At 37.2% G+C, this 6,002-nt stretch overlaps 1 long non-coding RNA gene across 1 annotated transcript; it reads right to left on the reverse strand.

Annotated features, from left to right (window-relative positions):
• Positions 1–735: 735 nt before the first annotated feature.
• LOC131326135 (uncharacterized) lies at positions 736–2,447 on the reverse strand. Its single transcript, XR_009199922.1, has 4 exons — positions 2,294–2,447; positions 2,099–2,214; positions 1,194–1,256; positions 736–910 (listed from the first exon to the last, which is right to left on the reverse strand). It is a non-coding gene; the product is annotated as an uncharacterized LOC131326135 (long non-coding RNA).
• Between the last annotated feature and the right edge of the window lie 3,555 nt (positions 2,448–6,002).

The raw sequence follows: 6,002 nt of genomic DNA on the forward strand, positions 1-6,002 counted from the left end.
TAACACTCGAGGTAGGGATTTCTCTCACTCTTTATATGTTCTTGAGTTGGTTTTGCGCACGAAATCGTGCCTATGGTTGTTGTGATTGTTGTTGCAGTTGAAACCCAAGAAAATCTGCTTAGAATCTGCTCGAACAGCCATTGTTATCGATACCATTGGTTTTGTTATCGATACCTTTGTGTTTCAAAACCCAAAAAATCACTTGTTATCGATACCTTTGGCCCTTGTTATCGATACCCTTGCATCTGGAATCCTTCTCGGCCAAAAGGTATCGATACCTTTGTGTTAGGTATCGATACCTATTGCTTATCTTTAGCATTTACTGTTTTGCTTCATTTTTCACCGTTTTGGTTTTCGATCACTTCTAACTATTCTAAACCACTTCCAAACATAGTTTTTCGCACTCTAATGATCCCTTGATCATCCTCATTTGTTGGTTCTCGTCGCGTTGAACACAAATATCATATTGAACGAATTATCGTCCTAATGTCTTATTGGTGCGTATTATTAGTGGTAATGTGAGGTGCTAAGATAGATGGAGTGAACATGCTTAAGCTAAACGTGGGTGTTGATAAGATTGAATGTGTCACACCCCACCCTGGGCCAGCACTCCAATGAGCCCAAACCGACGTGAGGGTGCAACATCAACCACCAATCCATTTCTACCATTCAAGTTCTAGCAATTAAGTTAACCAACAACCATTTTATTGATAACGCAAAACATAATGTTCTTACAAACACAATGGAAGTCTTAAGGAAACGTTAAACTATATAGATATTAACATAGGCTGCAACTACATCCCTATCTAAAAAATTTCACCAAAACTCGTCCAGCCTTCCCGACACGCTACCCTAAGCGAGGGTACAACCACACGACAATCAGCAGTGGATATCTACAACGCCTGCAAAACTAGATTCCAAAATGGAATCCAGGAGTGTTTATGAGACATGGATGCAATTCCATATTAAAGGTATAGCTAAAAGATATAGCTCAACCAGTCAAATAGTAAACCAAGCAATTAAAAGCAACACCGGGCTCACAGCCAATAATTTAAGGCATAAAGCCAATCACCGGGCACACAGCCAATAATTTAAGGCATAAAAGCCTTTTGGCATAAAGCCAATCACCGAGCACTAAGCCAACAATCAAGTTCAATTCAATATAGAACAACATCTATGAATCAAACACTCACCTTGTACTCCAAAAGAAAGTACAACTTATGGTTTCGGTGCTCCTTGATTCACCGACTCGTCACCTATCCACAAGCCAAATATTTTAGTATAGAAATACTTTTAAGGCTTTAACAAATGCATTAACAATATCCTGCCTTAGTTCCACAATACAATACAACGTCTAATTTAGTCAAATTCGGTGTCCAACTCTTATTTTCTGCAATTATAAACACCTATCGCTGTTCTTTAAAACATGTTTACAGTAATACAACAACTCCAGCTACCAATACACAATTACAACACCTATACTTCATATTTTTCAACTTCCAAAACAGTTCCAGCACGTTCCAAAAACAGTTTCAGCATGTAGCACGTGTTTCCTGCACTTTCAGCAATTCTATGTTGAAAATACCAAAATTTAGCCAGACAATCTATTGTATTTTGGCCATACTTTTCTATAGGTTCAAAAGAGTACTACAAGACCACCACCACTAGCAAGAAGACTTTTAGTACATCAATCTAGATATAAAATTTTCTCAAATTGGACTCCGGAAGACTAAGATATGCTCAATTGAAATTACATAACAAGAAACACGAAATTACGATTTCAACAGGACAGTCTACGATCGAAAGCTCATTAAAAACTACATACTCAATCTTTTCCAATAATTCTAACACTAAAACATCACCAATTGATCAATGTTTATGACTCATGAAAACCCATAGTCATTAAACATATTCAACTATTATAAAATTGATGAACAACACAGCTCCAAAAGCTGCCCAGAATTCCAGAATCTCCAAAACCTGAACTTTAATTCAAAAACTGCTATAATCTAGAAAGAGTCATGGCACAACCCATACATATTCAGAAATATATACGAGTCTAGTTTTGGAATCAAGAAATGGTGCATAAAACCGATACCCGAGCAAGAAGTTATACCCATTTTTCCAACACGTGTCTGTGCTGTCTGCACAGACGCGAATCAGACACCAGTTCAGTCCACGAATTTTGTAGGCCAAAACACTTCGAGTTATTTTCTGAAAATTTAACACGATGCAATAGACTTAGAGATGAACCTTCAGGATTTTTTCAAGAATTTAGAAGATTTCTAGGTACCTTGAATAAATTCATCAAAACAGGGCAGATTCAACTTTTGCTCAACCTCAGTTTTGCATAACCATAATATACACGAATTTCCTGGAATAAAACTCAATTCCAACCTCAAAAACCCTCTCTCATGGCTTCAATTCAGAGCTAGCAATATGCCAAGTATGAAATTGAACAATAAAATCATAGATTTAAGTATAGGAAAGCATGAATTACCAAATAAGGTCTTCAATTCAAGTTATAATCCTAATTCCCTCTTCCTTCCTTCTTCTCCCTCCACCGCTGCTCTCTCTCTACGTAGTACACAACTCCTGATGGGTTTGTTCTTTTTTTTTTTTTCTTTTCTTTGTTTTAAAAGAAACACATACACCTCAGCACACACACACGGCACACATGCACAATTCTAAAAAAAAAATTACACTTTAGTCCTTTAAGTTATTAAATATAGCATTTAAGCACCTCAATTAAAAAGGATGTTACAGAATGATTGGATAGGAGGATGGATAAACCATAAGACGAAATACGAGGACCTGACCCTTGATGCCATGTAGTACGAGAAGTGAGTTGGGAAGACTAGTTTGGAAATAAAAATGGGAATATGAATTGGTATGTAGACAGTTTAATTGATATCAAATTTTCTTTATATTTGTAATCATACTATCAGAACCTTAGAGATGCATATGTTGAAAAGCAATGAAAATGGGTTGTAGTCGAATGTACAGGGTCGCGAGTACCCGAAACTTGGATCGGATGTATGGGGTCATGAGCACCCGGAATGTAGAATGGATGTACGGGGTCATGAGCACCCCGAATGTAAATTGGATGTACGGGGTCATGAGCACCCGGAAATGTATTGTGGGTATATGGGGCCCTAAGACCCGAAAAATCTCTTAAGTTCATTACTCGGTATGTTAATGGTGGAAGAGCTACTTGAGCTCATATTGGAGATCAACGGGAAATGTATAGGGTCCTTAAGACCCGAAATGTGAGTCATTAACTATAGAAGAGTGCGAGATGGAGTTGATCAATAATGACACATAAAAGACAGTTAATATACTGAATAATGACAAGTGAAGTGCCTTTGAGCCTTGAGTTCATTCATGAAGTTACTATGGTTGCATTCTCTATCATTGTCTTTGACTTCATTTTTTTATGTTCAAATCTCCTCATTTGCATATAACGTTTGTAGAGATTTTCCTACTAGGCATGTGTTTTGCTCAAACCTATCATTCTTTCAGGTATAACTCAAGAGCATTAGCATGGAGTACTTGGCGTGCATATCATCTCATCCTTTTGAAAGTGAACATCAAGGAAACAACTCAGATATCTTTGTATACTCTTTTGGGAAGACATAAATTGTAATTTTCATTTAAATCCTTGGTTTAAAAGTATTGTAATTATTTAACTTATCTTTGCCTAAACTTTGGAACTTTGGGGCCAGAGTGTCATTGTTGTAATCTTTTGAACTTGATCGTACTCAATAAATGAATATGAGAAAGTCTTTTGGGTTATTATAAGTATACCGTGGTGGTTTTTCTTTTAAAAGTTATTATTATTATTATGTTAAAAATCGAGGGCGTGACATCAAATCTATCTATTCATTGGCAATTTTCAATGTTTATTATCCAAGAGATAAAAATGTCCCTAACAATTATTATCCAATGGGTAAAGGAATAATAATGATAAGTAAGGCTTGAAAAGACTAGACATGAAGTGTAATAATTACCTCCCTAGGTCTAAAAGGTTTAACTGGGGTTGGAGGGGTTCATAAGGCTCAAAGATGGTCAAAAAGGTTCATCTAAGGTTAGGAGAATGTAACTAACTGAATTGGTAGTTAGGTTTCTCCAACTAATCGGTTGGAAGCTAATCCTACTTGCCATGTAAGATTTCTAGCCAAGAAATATAATTTTAGGATTTTATTTAACTCACTAAGAAAATATACAAGTGCTTCTACAAGCATACTTGTCATTAGAAAATGACTAAATTGTCCGGGACAAAAGGATATAATTTTATAAATCTCAAATCTAATTATGACGGATTATTAGAAATAAAAACAGAATTTTAAAAGAAATCCAAGTAATTAAAATAAAATTTAAATATTTAACGAAATTTTTATTTACCGAAAATCAGGGCCGTTACAATGAGTATGGACCTACTGTCACCCTAATTCTCTGTTATTCTTTCTTGTCTCCAATATCCATGGCCATATCACTATCCGACATTTTTGCCCACTACCTTAAATTGAAGGGGCACTTGTGCTTGCTCATAGCAGCCAGCAGCTCTGCCCCAAAACGATGTTGTTTTGGGACTTTGATTAATGGATTCCACCCTTCACTGAGTTGCACTCGTTTTTGACCCAGCTCCCACACACAATCCCCCCCCCCCCCCTCTCTCTCTCTCTCATGACACCAAACCTGGAAATTCAATCTTTCAGGTCTCGTGAAGTTCCCTTGGAATTATCGAATCCAACAAAACATGCTTGTCATCCCAAACTTAATAAATGCTATGCATAACTAGTGTTGGCATCAAATGAATTTTGATTGAGCCTTTGAGATTCACCCACTATAAGGGCACAATCCAATTCATTTTGGGTTTGTTTTCATTCACTCACAAACTTGTAATAACATTAACTTTATAAAAACCCTAGTTTGAGATTTAGGTGTTTTAAAAAATTAGGGCAAATCTGTAGAGACCCGTATTTTCGAAATTAGTTTAAAGGTTTGATTAATTCTAGAATATGGAATAAATTGAGGAATTTATTAGATTTAGTTGATTTGGGGTCAATGTGCTAGAATTGAAAGTGGAGAGAGTGTAAGTGTGATTCGTGTATGTCCTAGTATATGTATAGGGTGTGTGTGTGTAGAGAATAGAAAACCCCCTCTCCTCCTCTCTCCCTCCCGTCCGTCTCTCTCTCTCTCGCGGTTTCTCTCTCTCCCTCTCACTCATTCCACCACCAAAACTCAAAAAACCAAAGAACCCAACCCTCTATCCATCGTCCTCACATGCCATTAAGTTCGTAGCTTGTCCGGTTTGGTTTGGAGAGGAGTATTTTGGGCGTATTTCAAAGTTTGAGTTCCAGGGTTCACGTGGCCCGATCTCTTTACGTGTTTGCTCTCCAACTTCGAGTTAGGGATTTCTTGCTCATTTTACGTGTTTATTAGTGATTTATGTGCTTAATCATACCATATATCATTGTGTTTTGTTGTTGGGTTTATTTTTGGAATTCTGATAAATCGCTGCTCGAAGCATCGCCATATCGATACGGGCGTTTTGCTGTATCGATACAATAACAAAACAGAAGCTTCAGAACTTCTTGATTTGATTGTTGTATCGATATGGCCATTTTGGCTGTATCGATACCAGAGCCTTATGAGACAGTTTTGTTCTCGCTGCTCCTACTTCGATTGTTTTGACCTCGATCTAAACACTTCTAATCCCCTTTGGACACCTCCAAACCTATTTCAAGCATGCTTAATCGAATTCCTTTGGTTTACTTAAGTTATCCTTGTCCCGTTGGCTTTCCGTCGTTAAAGAAAGAGTAGTATCTACTAGATAAAAACTTAATCGAAATGCATCTTATGGGATTGATGGTACTTGAGAATGATTGTGGCATGAGGTGGTGTACGCTATAGGGTATGACGTGGGGCGCTTGGTTGGTCGATAAGGGTTTGTCTAGTGGTCCGGAAGAGAATAGGATAACTCGTATCTTCGTGCTTCG

The sequence above is a fragment of the Rhododendron vialii genome, chromosome 1a, assembly GCF_030253575.1.
Source record: "Rhododendron vialii isolate Sample 1 chromosome 1a, ASM3025357v1".
Classification (NCBI taxonomy): domain Eukaryota; kingdom Viridiplantae; phylum Streptophyta; class Magnoliopsida; order Ericales; family Ericaceae; genus Rhododendron; species Rhododendron vialii.